This window comes from Schistocerca gregaria, unplaced genomic scaffold (genome assembly GCF_023897955.1).
Source record: "Schistocerca gregaria isolate iqSchGreg1 unplaced genomic scaffold, iqSchGreg1.2 ptg000180l, whole genome shotgun sequence".
NCBI classification, from domain to species: Eukaryota; Metazoa; Arthropoda; class Insecta; order Orthoptera; family Acrididae; genus Schistocerca; species Schistocerca gregaria.
The window spans coordinates 11512665-11535697 of NW_026061730.1; the positions used below are offsets into that span (position 1 = coordinate 11512665).

The 23033-nt window shown below is 47.8% G+C and overlaps 3 non-coding genes across 3 annotated transcripts; all 3 read right to left on the bottom strand.

The window, feature by feature from the left end:
* Positions 1–4087: 4087 nt before the first annotated feature.
* Positions 4088–4161, bottom strand: Trnat-agu (transfer RNA threonine (anticodon AGU)). Its single transcript has one exon. It is a non-coding gene; the product is annotated as a tRNA-Thr (tRNA).
* A 1386-nt stretch (positions 4162–5547) lies between these two features.
* Positions 5548–5621, bottom strand: Trnat-agu (transfer RNA threonine (anticodon AGU)). Its single transcript has one exon. It is a non-coding gene; the product is annotated as a tRNA-Thr (tRNA).
* An 8730-nt stretch (positions 5622–14351) lies between these two features.
* On the bottom strand, positions 14352–14425 carry Trnat-agu (transfer RNA threonine (anticodon AGU)). Its single transcript has one exon. It is a non-coding gene; the product is annotated as a tRNA-Thr (tRNA).
* Between the last annotated feature and the right edge of the window lie 8608 nt (positions 14426–23033).

The window sequence follows — 23033 nt, forward strand, 5'->3', positions numbered from 1 at the left end:
TACCTAAGACAGATCTGCACTCGATGACACCACGATAACAGCCGGTCCCCACACTTACATCTTGCTCTCCTTATGACAGTATACATCATATCAGTCTGTGACGCTGGTTTTGCAACTTCTTGCGTGCGTTTATGTTCGCCCCGACCAACACATACCATGCACTGACCACAAAACATGGAGGAGCCAGGGCTTGAACCCGAGACCGTCCACACGCTAAGCGAACGATCTGCCAACTGAGCTACAGCTACACACACGACCAAGCCTGGCTATTCTCCATTCTTTGCGACTCTGATGTGCACGGACACGATGGTTGGTTGGTTTGTAGCGGCGAAGGTACCAGAATACAAAGGCGCGGACACGTTCATATACACAAGAGTTCCAAGTAGTTTCGATGCTCTGGTATTACGAATGCAAATTCCGTCTGTTTTGAACGTCTTAAATTGAAAGGGCGGTCACAAATTGGTCCATTTCACTCCTTGTCCACAACCACACAGCACCTGAGGTAACAAGCACATCTCGAGCCCCATTGTGCTCTCCATTGTTCATGCCAACTCAGTGCCTCGCTCTTTGCTACTGTGTAAAACTCTTGCCGTCCAACTGCAAAACACTGGGACACAACAAGTTTCCGCGTCCCCATTGCACTGATCGTACTACGAAACGCTCCCCAAACTTGGCAATCACCCATGCAGATGACTTTTCCGACTTTACACGACGCTCACGCAACGCTCACGCTAGTGACAGCCTTATTTATAGTTCGACGTCGCGCCAAAGCGAATGAGCACATTTCGCCTACGGCTTAGGCCGCTCTTCTAGTGTGGCTGCTCTGTGTCTGCAGGCAGCGAGGGGCTGCAAGCTTCCTGTGTTCGCACCTATATCACCTGTGCTTCCTTGTCAGAGACAGACTATCGCAAAACATACAACTCACTCCATGAATTGATTGCTACGGCATCTGTTATCAGCAGTCACAACCAGCAACACCAGTAGCAGCCGACTGCACGCAAAGAATGGCAACGTGCAGTGGGATTTACGTGAAATCGGCGCAATTGTGGATGCTAATCGTTCGCTTGTATCTGCCTACACACCTCTGCCGGTTGGGAATTATTCCACTTGCATGGCAAGGTGCGCATGTAGGTGTGTTAAAAATTCTGGAGGCGCTGGGTATCGATCCCAGTACCTCTCGCACACTAAGCGAGCGCTCTACCATCTGAACTACGCCCACCCCCCCTATAACTAGTAGTGCTACATACAGTCATATCAACGTCACAGACCCTTGCACTCCCATTATTCCGCAGACAAACACTACTCTCTATGTATCAGTGAGGGTGTCTTTCAGGTTTCGTGCATTCTGTATCGAATCGTAGTTGGCCACAATGAAAGTGGCACGCATAACGTCGAAAATAGAGTTCAGACACCGCTCTGAGTAAGACGAACGTGTTGTCCACCTCTAGACTTCAATGACGTTAAGCCGTGATACCTAAGACAGATCTGCACTCGATGACACCACGATAACAGCCGGTCCCCACACTTACATCTTGCTCTCCTTATGACAGTATACATCATATCAGTCTGTGACGCTGGTTTTGCAACTTCTTGCGTGCGTTTATGTTCGCCCCGACCAACACATACCATGCACTGACCACAAAACATGGAGGAGCCAGGGCTTGAACCCGAGACCGTCCACACGCTAAGCGAACGATCTGCCAACTGAGCTACAGCTACACACACGACCAAGCCTGGCTATTCTCCATTCTTTGCGACTCTGATGTGCACGGACACGATGGTTGGTTGGTTTGTAGCGGCGAAGGTACCAGAATACAAAGGCGCGGACACGTTCATATACAGAAGAGTTCCAAGTAGTTTCGATGCTCTGGTATTACGAATGCAAATTCCGTCTGTTTTGAACGTCTTAAATTGAAAGGGCGGTCACAAATTGGTCCATTTCACTCCTTGTCCACAACCACACAGCACCTGAGGTAACAAGCACATCTCGAGCCCCATGTGCTCTCCATTGTTCATGCCAACTCAGTGCCTCGCTCTTTGCTACTGTGTAAAACTCTTGTCGTCCAACTGCAAAACACTGGGACACAACAAGTTTCCGCGTCCCCATTGCACTGATCGTACTACGAAACGCTCCCCAAACTTGGCAATCACCCATGCAGATGACTTTTCCGACTTTACACGACGCTCACGCAACGCTCACGCTAGTGACAGCCTTATTTATAGTTCGACGTCGCGCCAAAGCGAATGAGCACATTTCGCCTACGGCTTAGGCCGCTCTTCTAGTGTGGCTGCTCTGTGTCTGCAGGCAGCGAGGGGCTGCAAGCTTCCTGTGTTCGCACCTATATCACCTGTGCTTCCTTGTCAGAGACAGACTATCGCAAAACATACAACTCACTCCATGAATTGATTGCTACGGCATCTGTTATCAGCAGTCACAACCAGCAACACCAGTAGCAGCCGACTGCACGCAAAGAATGGGAACGTGCAGTGGGATTTACGTGAAATCGGTGCAATTGTGGATGCTAATCGTTCGCTTGTATCTGCCTACACACCTCTGCCGGTTGGGAATTATTCCACTTGCATGGCAAGGTGCGCATGTAGGTGTGTTAAAAATTCTGGAGGCGCTGGGTATCGATCCCAGTACCTCTCGCACACTAAGCGAGCGCTCTACCATCTGAACTACGCCCACCCCCCCGATAACTAGTAGTGCTACATACAGTCATATCAAAGTCACAGACCCTTGCACTCCCATTATTCCGCAGACAAACACTACTCTCTATGTATCAGTAAAGGTGTCTTTCAGGTTTCGTGCATTCTGTATCGAATCGTAGTTGGCCACAATGAAAGTGGCACGCATAACGTCGAAAATAGAGTTCAGACACCGCTCTGAGTAAGACGAACGTGTTGTCCACCTCTAGACTTCAATGACGTTAAGCCGTGATACCTAAGACAGATCTGCACTCGATGACACCACGATAACAGCCGGTCCCCACACTTACATCGTGCTCTCCTTATGACAGTATACATCATATCAGTCTGTGACGCTGGTTTTGCAACTTCTTGCGTGCGTTTATGTTCGCCCCGACCAACACATACCATGCACTGACCACAAAACATGGAGGAGCCAGGGCTTGAACCCGAGACCGTCCACACGCTAAGCGAACGATCTGCCAACTGAGCTACAGCTACACACACGACCAAGCCTGGCTATTCTCCATTCTTTGCGACTCTGATGTGCACGGACACGATGGTTGGTTGGTTTGTAGCGGCGAAGGTACCAGAATACAAAGGCGCGGACACGTTCATATACACAAGAGTTCCAAGTAGTTTCGATGCTCTGGTATTACGAATGCAAATTCCGTCTGTTTTGAACGTCTTAAATTGAAAGGGCGGTCACAAATTGGTCCATTTCACTCCTTGTCCACAACCACACAGCACCTGAGGTAACAAGCACATCTCGAGCCCCATTGTGCTCTCCATTGTTCATGCCAACTCAGTGCCTCGCTCTTTGCTACTGTGCAAAACTCTTGTCGTCCAACTGCAAAACACTGGGACACAACAAGTTTCCGCGTCCCCATTGCACTGATCGTACTACGAAACGCTCCCCAAACTTGGCAATCACCCATGCAGATGACTTTTCCGACTTTACACGACGCTCACGCAACGCTCACGCTAGTGACAGCCTTATTTATAGTTCGACGTCGCGCCAAAGCGAATGAGCACATTTCGCCTACGGCTTAGGCCGCTCTTCTAGTGTGGCTGCTCTGTGTCTGCAGGCAGCGAGGGGCTGCAAGCATCCTGTGTTCGCACCTATATCACCTGTGCTTCCTTGTCAGAGACAGACTATCGCAAAACATACAACTCACTCCATGAATTGATTGCTACGGCATCTGTTATCAGCAGTCACAACCAGCAACACCAGTAGCAGCCGACTGCACGCAAAGAATGGCAACGTGCAGTGGGATTTACGTGAAATCGGCGCAATTGTGGATGCTAATCGTTCGCTTGTATCTGCCTACACACCTCTGCCGGTTGGGAATTATTCCACTTGCATGGCAAGGTGCGCATGTAGGTGTGTTAAAAATTCTGGAGGCGCTGGGTATCGATCCCAGTACCTCTCGCACACTAAGCGAGCGCTCTACCATCTGAGCTACGCCCACCCCCCCGATAACTAGTAGTGCTACATACAGTCATATCAACGTCACAGACCCTTGCACTCCCATTATTCCGCAGACAAACACTACTCTCTATGTATCAGTGAGGGTGTCTTTCAGGTTTCGTGCATTCTGTATCGAATCGTAGTTGGCCACAATGAAAGTGGCACGCATAACGTCGAAAATAGAGTTCAGACACCGCTCTGAGTAAGACGAACGTGTTGTCCACCTCTAGACTTCAATGACGTTAAGCCGTGATACCTAAGACAGATCTGCACTCGATGACACCACGATAACAGCCGGTCCCCACACTTACATCTTGCTCTCCTTATGACAGTATACATCATATCAGTCTGTGACGCTGGTTTTGCAACTTCTTGCGTGCGTTTATGTTCGCCCCGACCAACTCATACCATGAACTGACCACAAAACATGGAGGAGCCAGGGCTTGAACCCGAGACCGTCCACACGCTAAGCGAACGATCTGCCAACTGAGCTACAGCTACACACACGACCAAGCCTGGCTATTCTCCATTCTTTGCGACTCTGATGTGCACGGACACGATGGTTGGTTGGTTTGTAGCGGCGAAGGTACCAGAATACAAAGGCGCGGACACGTTCATATACACAAGAGTTCCAAGTAGTTTCGATGCTCTGGTATTACGAATGCAAATTCCGTCTGTTTTGAACGTCTTAAATTGAAAGGGCGGTCACAAATTGGTCCATTTCACTCCTTGTCCACAACCACACAGCACCTGAGGTAACAAGCACATCTCGAGCCCCATTGTGCTCTCCATTGTTCATGCCAACTCAGTGCCTCGCTCTTTGCTACTGTGTAAAACTCTTGTCGTCCAACTGCAAAACACTGGGACACAACAAGTTTCCGCGTCCCCATTGCACTGATCGTACTACGAAACGCTCCCCAAACTTGGCAATCACCCATGCAGATGACTTTTCCGACTTTACACGACGCTCACGCTAGTGACAGCCTTATTTATAGTTCGACGTCGCGCCAAAGCGAATGAGCACATTTCGCCTGCGGCTTAGGCCGCTCTTCTAGTGTGGCTGCTCTGTGTCTGCAGGCAGCGAGGGGCTGCAAGCTTCCTGTGTTCGCACCTATATCACCTGTGCTTCCTTGTCAGAGACAGACTATCGCAAAACATACAACTCACTCCATGAATTGATTGCTACGGCATCTGTTATCAGCAGTCACAACCAGCAACACCAGTAGCAGCCGACTGCACGCAAAGAATGGGAACGTGCAGTGGGATTTACGTGAAATCGGTGCAATTGTGGATGCTAATCGTTCGCTTGTATCTGCCTACACACCTCTGCCGGTTGGGAATTATTCCACTTGCATGGCAAGGTGCGCATGTAGGTGTGTTAAAAATTCTGGAGGCGCTGGGTATCGATCCCAGTACCTCTCGCACACTAAGCGAGCGCTCTACCATCTGAGCTACGCCCACCCCCCCGATAACTAGTAGTGCTACATACAGTCATATCAACGTCACAGACCCTTGCACTCCCATTATTCCGCAGACAAACACTACTCTCTATGTATCAGTGAGGGTGTCTTTCAGGTTTCGTGCATTCTGTATCGAATCGTAGTTGGCCACAATGAAAGTGGCACGCATAACGTCGAAAATAGAGTTCAGACACCGCTCTGAGTAAGACGAACGTGTTGTCCACCTCTAGACTTCAATGACGTTAAGCCGTGATACCTAAGACAGATCTGCACTCGATGACACCACGATAACAGCCGGTCCCCACACTTACATCTTGCTCTCCTTATGACAGTATACATCATATCAGTCTGTGACGCTGGTTTTGCAACTTCTTGCGTGCGTTTATGTTCGCCCCGACCAACACATACCATGCACTGACCACAAAACATGGAGGAGCCAGGGCTTGAACCCGAGACCGTCCACACGCTAAGCGAACGATCTGCCAACTGAGCTACAGCTACACACACGACCAAGCCTGGCTATTCTCCATTCTTTGCGACTCTGATGTGCACGGACACGATGGTTGGTTGGTTTGTAGCGGCGAAGGTACCAGAATACAAAGGCGCGGACACGTTCATATACACAAGAGTTCCAAGTAGTTTCGATGCTCTGGTATTACGAATGCAAATTCCGTCTGTTTTGAACGTCTTAAATTGAAAGGGCGGTCACAAATTGGTCCATTTCACTCCTTGTCCACAACCACACAGCACCTGAGGTAACAAGCACATCTCGAGCCCCATTGTGCTCTCCATTGTTCATGCCAACTCAGTGCCTCGCTCTTTGCTACTGTGTAAAACTCTTGTCGTCCAACTGCAAAACACTGGGACACAACAAGTTTCCGCGTCCCCATTGCACTGATCGTACTACGAAACGCTCCCCAAACTTGGCAATCACCCATGCAGATGACTTTTCCGACTTTACACGACGCTCACGCTAGTGACAGCCTTATTTATAGTTCGACGTCGCGCCAAAGCGAATGAGCACATTTCGCCTACGGCTTAGGCCGCTCTTCTAGTGTGGCTGCTCTGTGTCTGCAGGCAGCGAGGGGCTGCAAGCTTCCTGTGTTCGCACCTATATCACCTGTGCTTCCTTGTCAGAGACAGACTATCGCAAAACATACAACTCACTCCATGAATTGATTGCTACGGCATCTGTTATCAGCAGTCACAACCAGCAACACCAGTAGCAGCCGACTGCACGCAAAGAATGGGAACGTGCAGTGGGATTTACGTGAAATCGGCGCAATTGTGGATGCTAATCGTTCGCTTGTATCTGCCTACACACCTCTGCCGGTTGGGAATTATTCCACTTGCATGGCAAGGTGCGCATGTAGTTGTGTTAAAAATTGTGGAGGCGCTGGGTATCGATCCCAGTACCTCTAGCACACTAAGCGAGCGCTCTACCATCTGAGCTACGCCCACCCCCCCGATAACTAGTAGTGCTACATACAGTCATATCAACGTCACAGACCCTTGCACTCCCATTATTCCGCAGACAAACACTACTCTCTATGTATCAGTGAGGGTGTCTTTCAGGTTTCGTGCATTCTGTATCGAATCGTAGTTGGCCACAATGAAAGTGGCACGCATAACGTCGAAAATAGAGTTCAGACACCGCTCTGAGTAAGACGAACGTGTTGTCCACCTCTAGACTTCAATGACGTTAAGCCGTGATACCTAAGACAGATCTGCACTCGATGACACCACGATAACAGCCGGTCCCCACACTTACATCTTGCTCTCCTTATGACAGTATACATCATATCAGTCTGTGACGCTGGTTTTGCAACTTCTTGCGTGCGTTTATGTTCGCCCCGACCAACACATACCATGCACTGACCACAAAACATGGAGGAGCCAGGGCTTGAACCCGAGACCGTCCACACGCTAAGCGAACGATCTGCCAACTGAGCTACAGCTACACACACGACCAAGCCTGGCTATTCTCCATTCTTTGCGACTCTGATGTGCACGGACACGATGGTTGGTTGGTTTGTAGCGGCGAAGGTACCAGAATACAAAGGCGCGGACACGTTCATATACACAAGAGGTCCAAGTAGTTTCGATGCTCTGGTATTACGAATGCAAATTCCGTCTGTTTTGAACGTCTTAAATTGAAAGGGCGGTCACAAATTGGTCCATTTCACTCCTTGTCCACAACCACACAGCACCTGAGGTAACAAGCACATCTCGAGCCCCATTGTGCTCTCCATTGTTCATGCCAACTCAGTGCCTCGCTCTTTGCTACTGTGTAAAACTCTTGTCGTCCAACTGCAAAACACTGGGACACAACAAGTTTCCGCGTCCCCATTGCACTGATCGTACTACGAAACGCTCCCCAAACTTGGCAATCACCCATGCAGATGACTTTTCCGACTTTACACGACGCTCACGCAACGCTCACGCTAGTGACAGCCTTATTTATAGTTCGACGTCGCGCCAAAGCGAATGAGCACATTTCGCCTACGGCTTAGGCCGCTCTTCTAGTGTGGCTGCTCTGTGTCTGCAGGCAGCGAGGGGCTGCAAGCTTCCTGTGTTCGCACCTATATCACCTGTGCTTCCTTGTCAGAGACAGACTATCGCAAAACATACAACTCACTCCATGAATTGATTGCTACGGCATCTGTTATCAGCAGTCACAACCAGCAACACCAGTAGCAGCCGACTGCACGCAAAGAATGGCAACGTGCAGTGGGATTTACGTGAAATCGGTGCAATTGTGGATGCTAATCGTTCGCTTGTATCTGCCTACACACCTCTGCCGGTTGGGAATTATTCCACTTGCATGGCAAGGTGCGCATGTAGGTGTGTTAAAAATTCTGGAGGCGCTGGGTATCGATCCCAGTACCTCTCGCACACTAAGCGAGCGCTCTACCATCTGAACTACGCCCACCCCCCCGATAACTAGTAGTGCTACATACAGTCATATCAACGTCACAGACCCTTGCACTCCCATTATTCCGCAGACAAACACTACTCTCTATGTATCAGTGAGGGTGTCTTTCAGGTTTCGTGCATTCTGTATCGAATCGTAGTTGGCCACAATGAAAGTGGCACGCATAACGTCGAAAATAGAGTTCAGACACCGCTCTGAGTAAGACGAACGTGTTGTCCACCTCTAGACTTCAATGACGTTAAGCCGTGATACCTAAGACAGATCTGCACTCGATGACACCACGATAACAGCCGGTCCCCACACTTACATCTTGCTCTCCTTATGACAGTATACATCATATCAGTCTGTGACGCTGGTTTTGCAACTTCTTGCGTGCGTTTATGTTCGCCCCGACCAACACATACCATGCACTGACCACAAAACATGGAGGAGCCAGGGCTTGAACCCGAGACCGTCCACACGCTAAGCGAACGATCTGCCAACTGAGCTACAGCTACACACACGACCAAGCCTGGCTATTCTCCATTCTTTGCGACTCTGATGTGCACGGACACGATGGTTGGTTGGTTTGTAGCGGCGAAGGTACCAGAATACAAAGGCGCGGACACGTTCATATACACAAGAGTTCCAAGTAGTTTCGATGCTCTGGTATTACGAATGCAAATTCCGTCTGTTTTGAACGTCTTAAATTGAAAGGGCGGTCACAAATTGGTCCATTTCACTCCTTGTCCACAACCACACAGCACCTGAGGTAACAAGCACATCTCGAGCCCCATTGTGCTCTCCATTGTTCATGCCAACTCAGTGCCTCGCTCTTTGCTACTGTGTAAAACTCTTGTCGTCCAACTGCAAAACACTGGGACACAACAAGTTTCCGCGTCCCCATTGCACTGATCGTACTACGAAACGCTCCCCAAACTTGGCAATCACCCATGCAGATGACTTTTCCGACTTTACACGACGCTCACGCAACGCTCACGCTAGTGACAGCCTTATTTATAGTTCGACGTCGCGCCAAAGCGAATGAGCACATTTCGCCTACGGCTTAGGCCGCTCTTCTAGTGTGGCTGCTCTGTGTCTGCAGGCAGCGAGGGGCTGCAAGCTTCCTGTGTTCGCACCTATATCACCTGTGCTTCCTTGTCAGAGACAGACTATCGCAAAACATACAACTCACTCCATGAATTGATTGCTACGGCATCTGTTATCAGCAGTCACAACCAGCAACACCAGTAGCAGCCGACTGCACGCAAAGAATGGGAACGTGCAGTGGGATTTACGTGAAATCGGTGCAATTGTGGATGCTAATCGTTCGCTTGTATCTGCCTACACACCTCTGCCGGTTGGGAATTATTCCACTTGCATGGCAAGGTGCGCATGTAGGTGTGTTAAAAATTCTGGAGGCGCTGGGTATCGATCCCAGTACCTCTCGCACACTAAGCGAGCGCTCTACCATCTGAACTACGCCCACCCCCCCGATAACTAGTAGTGCTACATACAGTCATATCAACGTCACAGACCCTTGCACTCCCATTATTCCGCAGACAAACACTACTCTCTATGTATCAGTAAAGGTGTCTTTCAGGTTTCGTGCATTCTGTATCGAATCGTAGTTGGCCACAATGAAAGTGGCTCGCATAACGTCGAAAATAGAGTTCAGACACCGCTCTGAGTAAGACGAACGTGTTGTCCACCTCTAGACTTCAATGACGTTAAGCCGTGATACCTAAGACAGATCTGCACTCGATGACACCACGATAACAGCCGGTCCCCACACTTACATCGTGCTCTCCTTATGACAGTATACATCATATCAGTCTGTGACGCTGGTTTTGCAACTTCTTGCGTGCGTTTATGTTCGCCCCGACCAACACATACCATGCACTGACCACAAAACATGGAGGAGCCAGGGCTTGAACCCGAGACCGTCCACACGCTAAGCGAACGATCTGCCAACTGAGCTACAGCTACACACACGACCAAGCCTGGCTATTCTCCATTCTTTGCGACTCTGATGTGCACGGACACGATGGTTGGTTGGTTTGTAGCGGCGAAGGTACCAGAATACAAAGGCGCGGACACGTTCATATACACAAGAGTTCCAAGTAGTTTCGATGCTCTGGTATTACGAATGCAAATTCCGTCTGTTTTGAACGTCTTAAATTGAAAGGGCGGTCACAAATTGGTCCATTTCACTCCTTGTCCACAACCACACAGCACCTGAGGTAACAAGCACATCTCGAGCCCCATTGTGCTCTCCATTGTTCATGCCAACTCAGTGCCTCGCTCTTTGCTACTGTGCAAAACTCTTGTCGTCCAACTGCAAAACACTGGGACACAACAAGTTTCCGCGTCCCCATTGCACTGATCGTACTACGAAACGCTCCCCAAACTTGGCAATCACCCATGCAGATGACTTTTCCGACTTTACACGACGCTCACGCAACGCTCACGCTAGTGACAGCCTTATTTATAGTTCGACGTCGCGCCAAAGCGAATGAGCACATTTCGCCTACGGCTTAGGCCGCTCTTCTAGTGTGGCTGCTCTGTGTCTGCAGGCAGCGAGGGGCTGCAAGCATCCTGTGTTCGCACCTATATCACCTGTGCTTCCTTGTCAGAGACAGACTATCGCAAAACATACAACTCACTCCATGAATTGATTGCTACGGCATCTGTTATCAGCAGTCACAACCAGCAACACCAGTAGCAGCCGACTGCACGCAAAGAATGGCAACGTGCAGTGGGATTTACGTGAAATCGGCGCAATTGTGGATGCTAATCGTTCGCTTGTATCTGCCTACACACCTCTGCCGGTTGGGAATTATTCCACTTGCATGGCAAGGTGCGCATGTAGTTGTGTTAAAAATTGTGGAGGCGCTGGGTGTCGATCCCAGTACCTCTCGCACACTAAGCGAGCGCTCTACCATCTGAGCTACGCCCACCCCCCCGATAACTAGTAGTGCTACATACAGTCATATCAACGTCACAGACCCTTGCACTCCCATTATTCCGCAGACAAACACTACTCTCTATGTATCAGTGAGGGTGTCTTTCAGGTTTCGTGCATTCTGTATCGAATCGTAGTTGGCCACAATGAAAGTGGCACGCATAACGTCGAAAATAGAGTTCAGACACCGCTCTGAGTAAGACGAACGTGTTGTCCACCTCTAGACTTCAATGACGTTAAGCCGTGATACCTAAGACAGATCTGCACTCGATGACACCACGATAACAGCCGGTCCCCACACTTACATCTTGCTCTCCTTATGACAGTATACATCATATCAGTCTGTGACGCTGGTTTTGCAACTTCTTGCGTGCGTTTATGTTCGCCCCGACCAACACATACCATGCACTGACCACAAAACATGGAGGAGCCAGGGCTTGAACCCGAGACCGTCCACACGCTAAGCGAACGATCTGCCAACTGAGCTACAGCTACACACACGACCAAGCCTGGCTATTCTCCATTCTTTGCGACTCTGATGTGCACGGACACGATGGTTGGTTGGTTTGTAGCGGCGAAGGTACCAGAATACAAAGGCGCGGACACGTTCATATACACAAGAGTTCCAAGTAGTTTCGATGCTCTGGTATTACGAATGCAAATTCCGTCTGTTTTGAACGTCTTAAATTGAAAGGGCGGTCACAAATTGGTCCATTTCACTCCTTGTCCACAACCACACAGCACCTGAGGTAACAAGCACATCTCGAGCCCCATTGTGCTCTCCATTGTTCATGCCAACTCAGTGCCTCGCTCTTTGCTACTGTGTAAAACTCTTGTCGTCCAACTGCAAAACACTGGGACACAACAAGTTTCCGCGTCCCCATTGCACTGATCGTACTACGAAACGCTCCCCAAACTTGGCAATCACCCATGCAGATGACTTTTCCGACTTTACACGACGCTCACGCTAGTGACAGCCTTATTTATAGTTCGACGTCGCGCCAAAGCGAATGAGCACATTTCGCCTACGGCTTAGGCCGCTCTTCTAGTGTGGCTGCTCTGTGTCTGCAGGCAGCGAGGGGCTGCAAGCTTCCTGTGTTCGCACCTATATCACCTGTGCTTCCTTGTCAGAGACAGACTATCGCAAAACATACAACTCACTCCATGAATTGATTGCTACGGCATCTGTTATCAGCAGTCACAACCAGCAACACCAGTAGCAGCCGACTGCACGCAAAGAATGGGAACGTGCAGTGGGATTTACGTGAAATCGGTGCAATTGTGGATGCTAATCGTTCGCTTGTATCTGCCTACACACCTCTGCCGGTTGGGAATTATTCCACTTGCATGGCAAGGTGCGCATGTAGGTGTGTTAAAAATTCTGGAGGCGCTGGGTATCGATCCCAGTACCTCTCGCACACTAAGCGAGCGCTCTACCATCTGAACTACGCCCACCCCCCCGATAACTAGTAGTGCTACATACAGTCATATCAACGTCACAGACCCTTGCACTCCCATTATTCCGCAGACAAACACTACTCTCTATGTATCAGTAAAGGTGTCTTTCAGGTTTCGTGCATTCTGTATCGAATCGTAGTTGGCCACAATGAAAGTGGCTCGCATAACGTCGAAAATAGAGTTCAGACACCGCTCTGAGTAAGACGAACGTGTTGTCCACCTCTAGACTTCAATGACGTTAAGCCGTGATACCTAAGACAGATCTGCACTCGATGACACCACGATAACAGCCGGTCCCCACACTTACATCGTGCTCTCCTTATGACAGTATACATCATATCAGTCTGTGACGCTGGTTTTGCAACTTCTTGCGTGCGTTTATGTTCGCCCCGACCAACACATACCATGCACTGACCACAAAACATGGAGGAGCCAGGGCTTGAACCCGAGACCGTCCACACGCTAAGCGAACGATCTGCCAACTGAGCTACAGCTACACACACGACCAAGCCTGGCTATTCTCCATTCTTTGCGACTCTGATGTGCACGGACACGATGGTTGGTTGGTTTGTAGCGGCGAAGGTACCAGAATACAAAGGCGCGGACACGTTCATATACACAAGAGTTCCAAGTAGTTTCGATGCTCTGGTATTACGAATGCAAATTCCGTCTGTTTTGAACGTCTTAAATTGAAAGGGCGGTCACAAATTGGTCCATTTCACTCCTTGTCCACAACCACACAGCACCTGAGGTAACAAGCACATCTCGAGCCCCATTGTGCTCTCCATTGTTCATGCCAACTCAGTGCCTCGCTCTTTGCTACTGTGCAAAACTCTTGTCGTCCAACTGCAAAACACTGGGACACAACAAGTTTCCGCGTCCCCATTGCACTGATCGTACTACGAAACGCTCCCCAAACTTGGCAATCACCCATGCAGATGACTTTTCCGACTTTACACGACGCTCACGCAACGCTCACGCTAGTGACAGCCTTATTTATAGTTCGACGTCGCGCCAAAGCGAATGAGCACATTTCGCCTACGGCTTAGGCCGCTCTTCTAGTGTGGCTGCTCTGTGTCTGCAGGCAGCGAGGGGCTGCAAGCATCCTGTGTTCGCACCTATATCACCTGTGCTTCCTTGTCAGAGACAGACTATCGCAAAACATACAACTCACTCCATGAATTGATTGCTACGGCATCTGTTATCAGCAGTCACAACCAGCAACACCAGTAGCAGCCGACTGCACGCAAAGAATGGCAACGTGCAGTGGGATTTACGTGAAATCGGCGCAATTGTGGATGCTAATCGTTCGCTTGTATCTGCCTACACACCTCTGCCGGTTGGGAATTATTCCACTTGCATGGCAAGGTGCGCATGTAGTTGTGTTAAAAATTGTGGAGGCGCTGGGTATCGATCCCAGTACCTCTCGCACACTAAGCGAGCGCTCTACCATCTGAGCTACGCCCACCCCCCCGATAACTAGTAGTGCTACATACAGTCATATCAACGTCACAGACCCTTGCACTCCCATTATTCCGCAGACAAACACTACTCTCTATGTATCAGTGAGGGTGTCTTTCAGGTTTCGTGCATTCTGTATCGAATCGTAGTTGGCCACAATGAAAGTGGCACGCATAACGTCGAAAATAGAGTTCAGACACCGCTCTGAGTAAGACGAACGTGTTGTCCACCTCTAGACTTCAATGACGTTAAGCCGTGATACCTAAGACAGATCTGCACTCGATGACACCACGATAACAGCCGGTCCCCACACTTACATCTTGCTCTCCTTATGACAGTATACATCATATCAGTCTGTGACGCTGGTTTTGCAACTTCTTGCGTGCGTTTATGTTCGCCCCGACCAACACATACCATGCACTGACCACAAAACATGGAGGAGCCAGGGCTTGAACCCGAGACCGTCCACACGCTAAGCGAACGATCTGCCAACTGAGCTACAGCTACACACACGACCAAGCCTGGCTATTCTCCATTCTTTGCGACTCTGATGTGCACGGACACGATGGTTGGTTGGTTTGTAGCGGCGAAGGTACCAGAATACAAAGGCGCGGACACGTTCATATACACAAGAGTTCCAAGTAGTTTCGATGCTCTGGTATTACGAATGCAAATTCCGTCTGTTTTGAACGTCTTAAATTGAAAGGGCGGTCACAAATTGGTCCATTTCACTCCTTGTCCACAACCACACAGCACCTGAGGTAACAAGCACATCTCGAGCCCCATTGTGCTCTCCATTGTTCATGCCAACTCAGTGCCTCGCTCTTTGCTACTGTGTAAAACTCTTGTCGTCCAACTGCAAAACACTGGGACACAACAAGTTTCCGCGTCCCCATTGCACTGATCGTACTACGAAACGCTCCCCAAACTTGGCAATCACCCATGCAGATGACTTTTCCGACTTTACACGACGCTCACGCTAGTGACAGCCTTATTTATAGTTCGACGTCGCGCCAAAGCGAATGAGCACATTTCGCCTACGGCTTAGGCCGCTCTTCTAGTGTGGCTGCTCTGTGTCTGCAGGCAGCGAGGGGCTGCAAGCTTCCTGTGTTCGCACCTATATCACCTGTGCTTCCTTGTCAGAGACAGACTATCGCAAAACATACAACTCACTCCATGAATTGATTGCTACGGCATCTGTTATCAGCAGTCACAACCAGCAACACCAGTAGCAGCCGACTGCACGCAAAGAATGGGAACGTGCAGTGGGATTTACGTGAAATCTGTGCAATTGTGGATGCTAATCGTTCGCTTGTATCTGCCTACACACCTCTGCCGGTTGGGAATTATTCCACTTGCATGGCAAGGTGCGCATGTAGGTGTGTTAAAAATTCTGGAGGCGCTGGGTATCGATCCCAGTACCTCTCGCACACTAAGCGAGCGCTCTACCATCTGAACTACGCCCACCCCCCCGATAACTAGTAGTGCTACATACAGTCATATCAACGTCACAGACCCTTGCACTCCCATTATTCCGCAGACAAACACTACTCTCTATGTATCAGTAAAGGTGTCTTTCAGGTTTCGTGCATTCTGTATCGAATCGTAGTTGACCACAATGAAAGTGGCACGCATAACGTCGAAAATAGAGTTCAGACACCGCTCTGAGTAAGACGAACGTGTTGTCCACCTCTAGACTTCAATGACGTTAAGCCGTGATACCTAAGACAGATCTGCACTCGATGACACCACGATAACAGCCGGTCCCCACACTTACATCTTGCTCTCCTTATGACAGTATACATCATATCAGTCTGTGACGCTGGTTTTGCAACTTCTTGCGTGCGTTTATGTTCGCCCCGACCAACACATACCATGCACTGACCACAAAACATGGAGGAGCCAGGGCTTGAACCCGAGACCGTCCACACGCTAAGCGAACGATCTGCCAACTGAGCTACAGCTACACACACAACCAAGCCTGGCTATTCTCCATTCTTTGCGACTCTGATGTGCACGGACACGATGGTTGGTTGGTTTGTAGCGGCGAAGGTACCAGAATACAAAGGCGCGGACACGTTCATATACACAAGAGTTCCAAGTAGTTTCGATGCTCTGGTATTACGAATGCAAATTCCGTCTGTTTTGAACGTCTTAAATTGAAAGGGCGGTCACAAATTGGTCCATTTCACTCCTTGTCCACAACCACACAGCACCTGAGGTAACAAGCACATCTCGAGCCCCATTGTGCTCTCCATTGTTCATGCCAACTCAGTGCCTCGCTCTTTGCTACTGTGCAAAACTCTTGTCGTCCAACTGCAAAACACTGGGACACAACAAGTTTCCGCGTCCCCATTGCACTGATCGTACTACGAAACGCTCCCCAAACTTGGCAATCACCCATGAAGATGACTTTTCCGACTTTACACGACGCTCACGCAACGCTCACGCTAGTGACAGCCTTATTTATAGTTCGACGTCGCGCCAAAGCGAATGAGCACATTTCGCCTACGGCTTAGGCCGCTCTTCTAGTGTGGCTGCTCTGTGTCTGCAGGCAGCGAGGGGCTGCAAGCTTCCTGTGTTCGCACCTATATCACCTGTGCTTCCTTGTCAGAGACAGACTATCGCAAAACATACAACTCACTCCATGAATTGATTGCTACGGCATCTGTTATCAGCAGTCACAACCAGCAACACCAGTAGCAGCCGACTGCACGCAAAGAATGGCAACGTGCAGTGGGATTTACGTGAAATCGGCGCAATTGTGGATGCTAATCGTTCGCTTGTATCTGCCTACACACCTCTGCCGGTTGGGAATTATTCCACTTGCATGGCAAGGTGCGCATGTAGGTGTGTTAAAAATTCTGGAGGCGCTGGGTATCGATCCCAGTACCTCTCGCACACTAAGCGAGCGCTCTACCATCTGAACTACGCCCACCCCCCTGATAACTAGTAGTGCTACATACAGTCATATCAACGTCACAGACCCTCGCACTCCCATTATTCCGCAGACAAACACTACTCTCTATGTATCAGTAAAGGTGTCTTTCAGGTTTCGTGCATTCTGTATCGAATCGTAGTTGGCCACAATGAAAGTGGCACGCATAACGTCGAAAATAGAGTTCAGACACCGCTCTGAGTAAGACGAACGTGTTGTCCACCTCTAGACTTCAATGACGTTAAGCCGTGATACCTAAGACAGATCTGCACTCGATGACACCACGATAACAGCCGGTCCCCACACTTACATCTTGCTCTCCTTATGACAGTATACATCATATCAGTCTGTGACGCTGGTTTTGCAACTTCTTGCGTGCGTTTATGTTCGCCGCGACCAACACTTACCATGCAGTGACCACAAAACATGGAGGAGCCAGGGCTTGAACCCGAGACCGTCCACACGCTAAGCGAACGATCTGCCAATTTTTTTTTTGTTTTTTTTTTTTTTTTTGACTCGAACTCGGGACCTTTGCCTTTCGCGGGCAAGTGCTCTACCAACTTTTTTTTTTTTTTTTTTTTTTTTTTTTTTTTTTTTTTTTTTTTTTTTTTTTTTTTGTAAGGAACTTGGCAGCATGAGGCAGGCGGAGGCAAAGCGGGCAGGGGTCAAAATCTCGAGGCCTGGCCGCGATGTCTCCACCCAGTCCTGTTGCTGAGGCGTGTCTTTATCGTAGTTTTCAATAAGAAATTTTACATCTTGTGTATACGTAGATATATGCTGTTTTGCCTTCGAAATCCTGAACCAAAAGATGCTTCATTTGAAACAAAAAATTTATGTCATGCCGAGGCAATAGAGATTGAAGGTTATAGCTTTAGTGCTTTTTTTTTTTTTTTTTTTTTTTCATCCACTGCTTCTCGGCAACCTAGCATACTTCTTTGTAATATATAATAAAGTTGTAGGAAGTAGTGGACCCTGAAGCTGTATATTATTTTTTTTAATTTCTGTTTAGTTTTTTTATTGTTATTATTATTATTTTTGTTTGTTTGTTATTTTTTTATTGTAAAAGAAAAATCTTCATGGAATGCGAAGAAGGAATTTTATGTTAAGGCACTAATTCCATAGCCTCCTTTCCTTCTTGAGATTAATAATAATAATAAAAAAGTATGTTCCCTTCCATGGAAACAAATGAGACTTCCTTCTCAGTCATAAAATGAATGTATAAGAAAACAATTTATCTTTAACCCTGCGATACTGGCTTTCGGCTTCGGCTTCTTCTGTGCAATAAACAAAATAGCCTTCTTTGCCAGCAGAGGATAAGTGATTGTAATATGAAACTGTAAAATTGTACTTCTCCCCAATTGTTTTTGTTTAAGCGTCGTTTCGCTTAAATAAACGATTTTTGTTTATCTCGTTGGCTTGTCAACCAATGCCCAGTCGCTCGAATACAATTTTAAGCATATTGCCGTAGTTTTTCTTGTGGTCTTTATATTTCAGGGCATTATAAAAAGCACACTTCAAGTACATGTAAAAATCAGTGGAATTGTCATTTCCCAGGTGATTAATTACGTAATTCACATAGTGTCCCATTAACCAATGGACCGAGTTGTTTTTTGCTGCTGGAAAATAGCAAGTCTGAGGCCTGAGGAATGTAACAGGGGGAAAATTTTCCACCGAAGATCTCGTAAGAAAAGCCAGTTGTTCCCTAATCCAATTACAGAGTTGTAGATTGCCACCGCACGTGAATCTGTGCACTAACGTGTCGATCAATTTACATTTGAGACATAGGTTCGTGTCGCTAACGCCGATTGCATGTAACCTTTCATTGGTGCTTACGGTCTCATTCACTGTTTTATACCACGCTGACTTGACGTCCGATGGTAGACCACGCATATTAATATTTTTCCATATGGCGTCCCAATCAGTGTGTGGGTATTTACTTTCCAATTTGTTTCTCCCCTCCATTTTCTTTCGATGGGACAGAATATCGCGGGCCGTGATCCGTCGTGAGTTGATGATGACACCGCCGAGATAGCTGAATTCCACAAAATATACACGAACGTACTGGAGCCGGTTATTTATTTTTTGCACATTCACCGGCGCCTGTAAACTGGCAGGCCTGACAACTTCAAATAATTTAGTTGTAATGCTATCAGCGTGGTCGCTAAGGATAGTGGCGGTCCTTTTTATAAAAAGCGCAGACGCCTTATTTCTGATGTCAACTAACCCCAAACCTCCATTCCTGGGATCTAAGGTCGCAGTTTTTGCGTCGACTCTGAATATATCCCCTCTCCAAAGATAGCTGGCAATGGTAGACATTATCTTTTTTCCAATCATTTTCGGTAGTGGGAAGATCTGTGCTATAAAGTAACTCCTGGAGAGAATGCAGTGGTTAATGAAAATCACCCTCTGAACTTGGTTCATGTTACGGTGGAGGTTTTCCCTTGTTGTTCCAAGAAGTTGTCCCGACGTATTTCTCCAATTGATAGCTGCCATTTTTAATGGACAAGGTGTCAGTGTTATTCCTAGTGCTTTGCATTGGGTGACCGTTGTGGCCCAGGCTAAGGTGGTATGTTGAAAACCCCGCAGGTTTAGGAGTTTGCTTTTGTTTGCGTTGACACCTGCTCCGCAGACTCTACAGTACTTTTTAATTAGCGTTTCCAATTTCAAAATGTCGTCGGGATTTCGCAGGACGACTCCGACATCATCGGCATAGGCGTTTATGACTGTTCGGTGACCAGATAATGTGATGCCAGTTAGAGTGGCATGAACACTGCGGAGGAAAGGTTCTAATGAAAGCACGAATAGGAACATGGAGAGGGGGCTTCCTTGAGGAACGCCGCGCCTGATCTGAATCTGCTTTGTCCTCTGGCAGTTAACTGATATACAAGCGCTGATGCCTGTTGCAACATTTCTGATCACACTTACGACTCGCTCATTAAAACCTATTTTGTTCAGTGTGGCACTAAGGAATCTATGATCCACACGATCAAATGCTTTCTGGAAGTCAATAAACATGATAGCACATTTTATGGTGGTCACAGCAGTGATTGCAATTATATCTCTATATTCAGCTATGCTTTTGAAAATGCTCTTGGTAGGCACACAGGACTGGTATGGACTTACTATCTTTTTGGCCAACTGTGAGAGTCTGTTGTTTAAAATTCTGCCGATGATTTTATAATCGGAGTTTAACAGGGAGATAGGACGAAAGTTGTTGAGGTTTCTTTTTGCAGCATTTTTTGGGATTAGTACTATTGTGCTCTCTTTAAAAACAGCAGGTAAATGCTTTCCCTGAAGCACCTCGTTCGTCATTCGGGTAAACATGTCACCAATCAGTGGCCAGTATCGTTTATAAAATTCAACAGGCAAACCATCCGGTCCCGGCGATTTCCTCAGAGGAGATTTGCAGATGATTCTGTGGATATCTTCGTTAGTACGCTCAACGAGAAGGTCTTCGTTTTCCTCGTCCGAGACCTGTGGAGCTATGTAACTAAGGAACTCATCGAAGGACTCTTCACATACCGGGTTGGCAGTGTATAGGTCTTCGTAATATTTGTGCACTGCATGGACGATGTCTCTCTGAGTCGTGAGTGTCTCGCCAGTTTCAGACTGAAGTCCATCAATGAAGGTGCGTCTCCTGTTTCTTTCGTGCTTCAGTAGATGGTACAAGGAAGCATGTTCATCCTCCACGACTGTCTTAGCCTTGGATTTTAATTTCAGACCCTCCATCTGCTGTCTTTTAAGACTGAGCAATTTGGCCTTAGTTTGCTTGATATCTGCCAGACGGACGTTGGAAGTGTTTGCCTGCTCATATAAATTTCGCAGCATGGTATAATAAAATTCTATGGAATTTTTCAAGTCTTTCGATCGTTGTACACTATACTGGATGAGAACTTTTCTCAGTTTAGGCTTTGCCCTGTTGCACCACCAGTCTAGTACTGAGACGTGTCTATCTGCAGAGCGGAGGCACAATGCCCACGCTTCTGTCAAACTTTCTTCTAATCCGTCGTCCTGCATCAGTGACGTATTAAGGTGCCATGAACTTCTAAAACGGCGAGTGGGTTGCGCAGTAAGGTTGATGGAAGCTAGCACGGAGCTATGATCAGAAAAGTAAACTGGAATCGTCTCTGCTTTAATGAAGGAGCTAACTAGACTTTGCGATATGTAGAGTCTGTCGATCCTGCTACGTGAGTGAGGACCTAGGAATGTAAATGCCACAAATGTGGGATACATTATTTCCCAAGCATCTTTAAGCTGTAAAACAGTGACGAAACGCTTCAGTTCATTGCAGTTATTAAAATTCGGAACCTGGTCTTTCTTATTTATCACACAATTAAAATCACCGCCTATTATAAGATCTTTTGGGTTTTTCCGTAATAAATAAATGATTTCTTCTTTATAGAACTGTGCTCTTTCCATTCTATTGGATGTGCCAGAAGGGGCATACAGATTGATAAGGGTAGAACCAAAGACTTTTATACCTATCGCTCTGCCGGAGTCCAACCTCTCGATATCCGAGACAGGAATCCCCTCCCTGACTAAAATTGCTGTACCGACGTTGGTGTCAAGTGAGACATTTAAAATCGCCAAATATCCAGGCACTGTAAGATTAGTCAGCACTACTTCCTGTAGGAAAGCAATGTCCGTCCCTGACTCATATAAATAATCCTTGAGCGCTGTAACTTTAGTCACGGATGTAATCCTGTTAATATTGATAGTCGTAATTGTATATGCCTGGGACATTTAGTTTGCATAAAAAGTAAATAAGTGATTAAAAAGATAACAAAATATTAATAATAAAAAAAAAAAAAGAGATGTGCAGCTTCTAGAAGGGAGAAACGACTCTGCTTAAACAAACATCTAAAAGAATAGTCAGTATTTGAAGCTCGGTAAACACTTCATCTGGTTCCTCTGAAATATGACTAAGACAGTAGTACAATTAGAAATGAAACTGGTTCAACAAAATCCTTTTTTTTTTTTTCATCTTACAGCCTCATTTTGGTGCAGGATTCCGAACATCTCGGGTTTTAGTTTTACCGAGGGGCTTTGCATCACTAATGTCACTTGAAGGTACCTCCTTAGGTCTTTCCGTGATGATTTCATACAAGACGTTCTTGGCCGTCGCTTCCTCTTGTGCTGGTTGTTGTTTGCTTTGGTTACGGGAAGCTTTGAGATTAGGTTGCGGTTTGAGTCGGCGTCTTCGGACATCTTGGTTCAACGCGCCGTCATTCGGATTGTCTATCTTTACCACCGTTGTGACCGAAGCTGCCTCAACAGCGTCCTTTTTACGAGTGCCATTTCCTTGTTCTTCCGTCACTAGCTCCAGAGCACTGACTGAGTCGGCGGTTTGTGGGTCTGTAAGTTCTTGAGTTGGGTTCCGCTCCGTCACCTCTTGTGCTTCGGAGTGCGCCTCTTCCGTCTCCGCGACAATCGTTACTGCGTCCCCTCCGTGGACCGTTTGTACCTGTTCAGCCGCCGACAGCGGCCGGGTTGCCTCAGCGGCTGTCGTCACGTCAATACATGTACTGTTTGTTTCCTCGAGCACATCCGCATTACACTGCTTCTGCTTGCGGGTGGAAGGCGAATTACGGGCGGACTCGCCGTCCGAGCCGTCATCGGTCATTTCCAACGGTCGCTTCTTATTCTGGAGATCGCAATCGGGAACAGAAGGGTGTGAT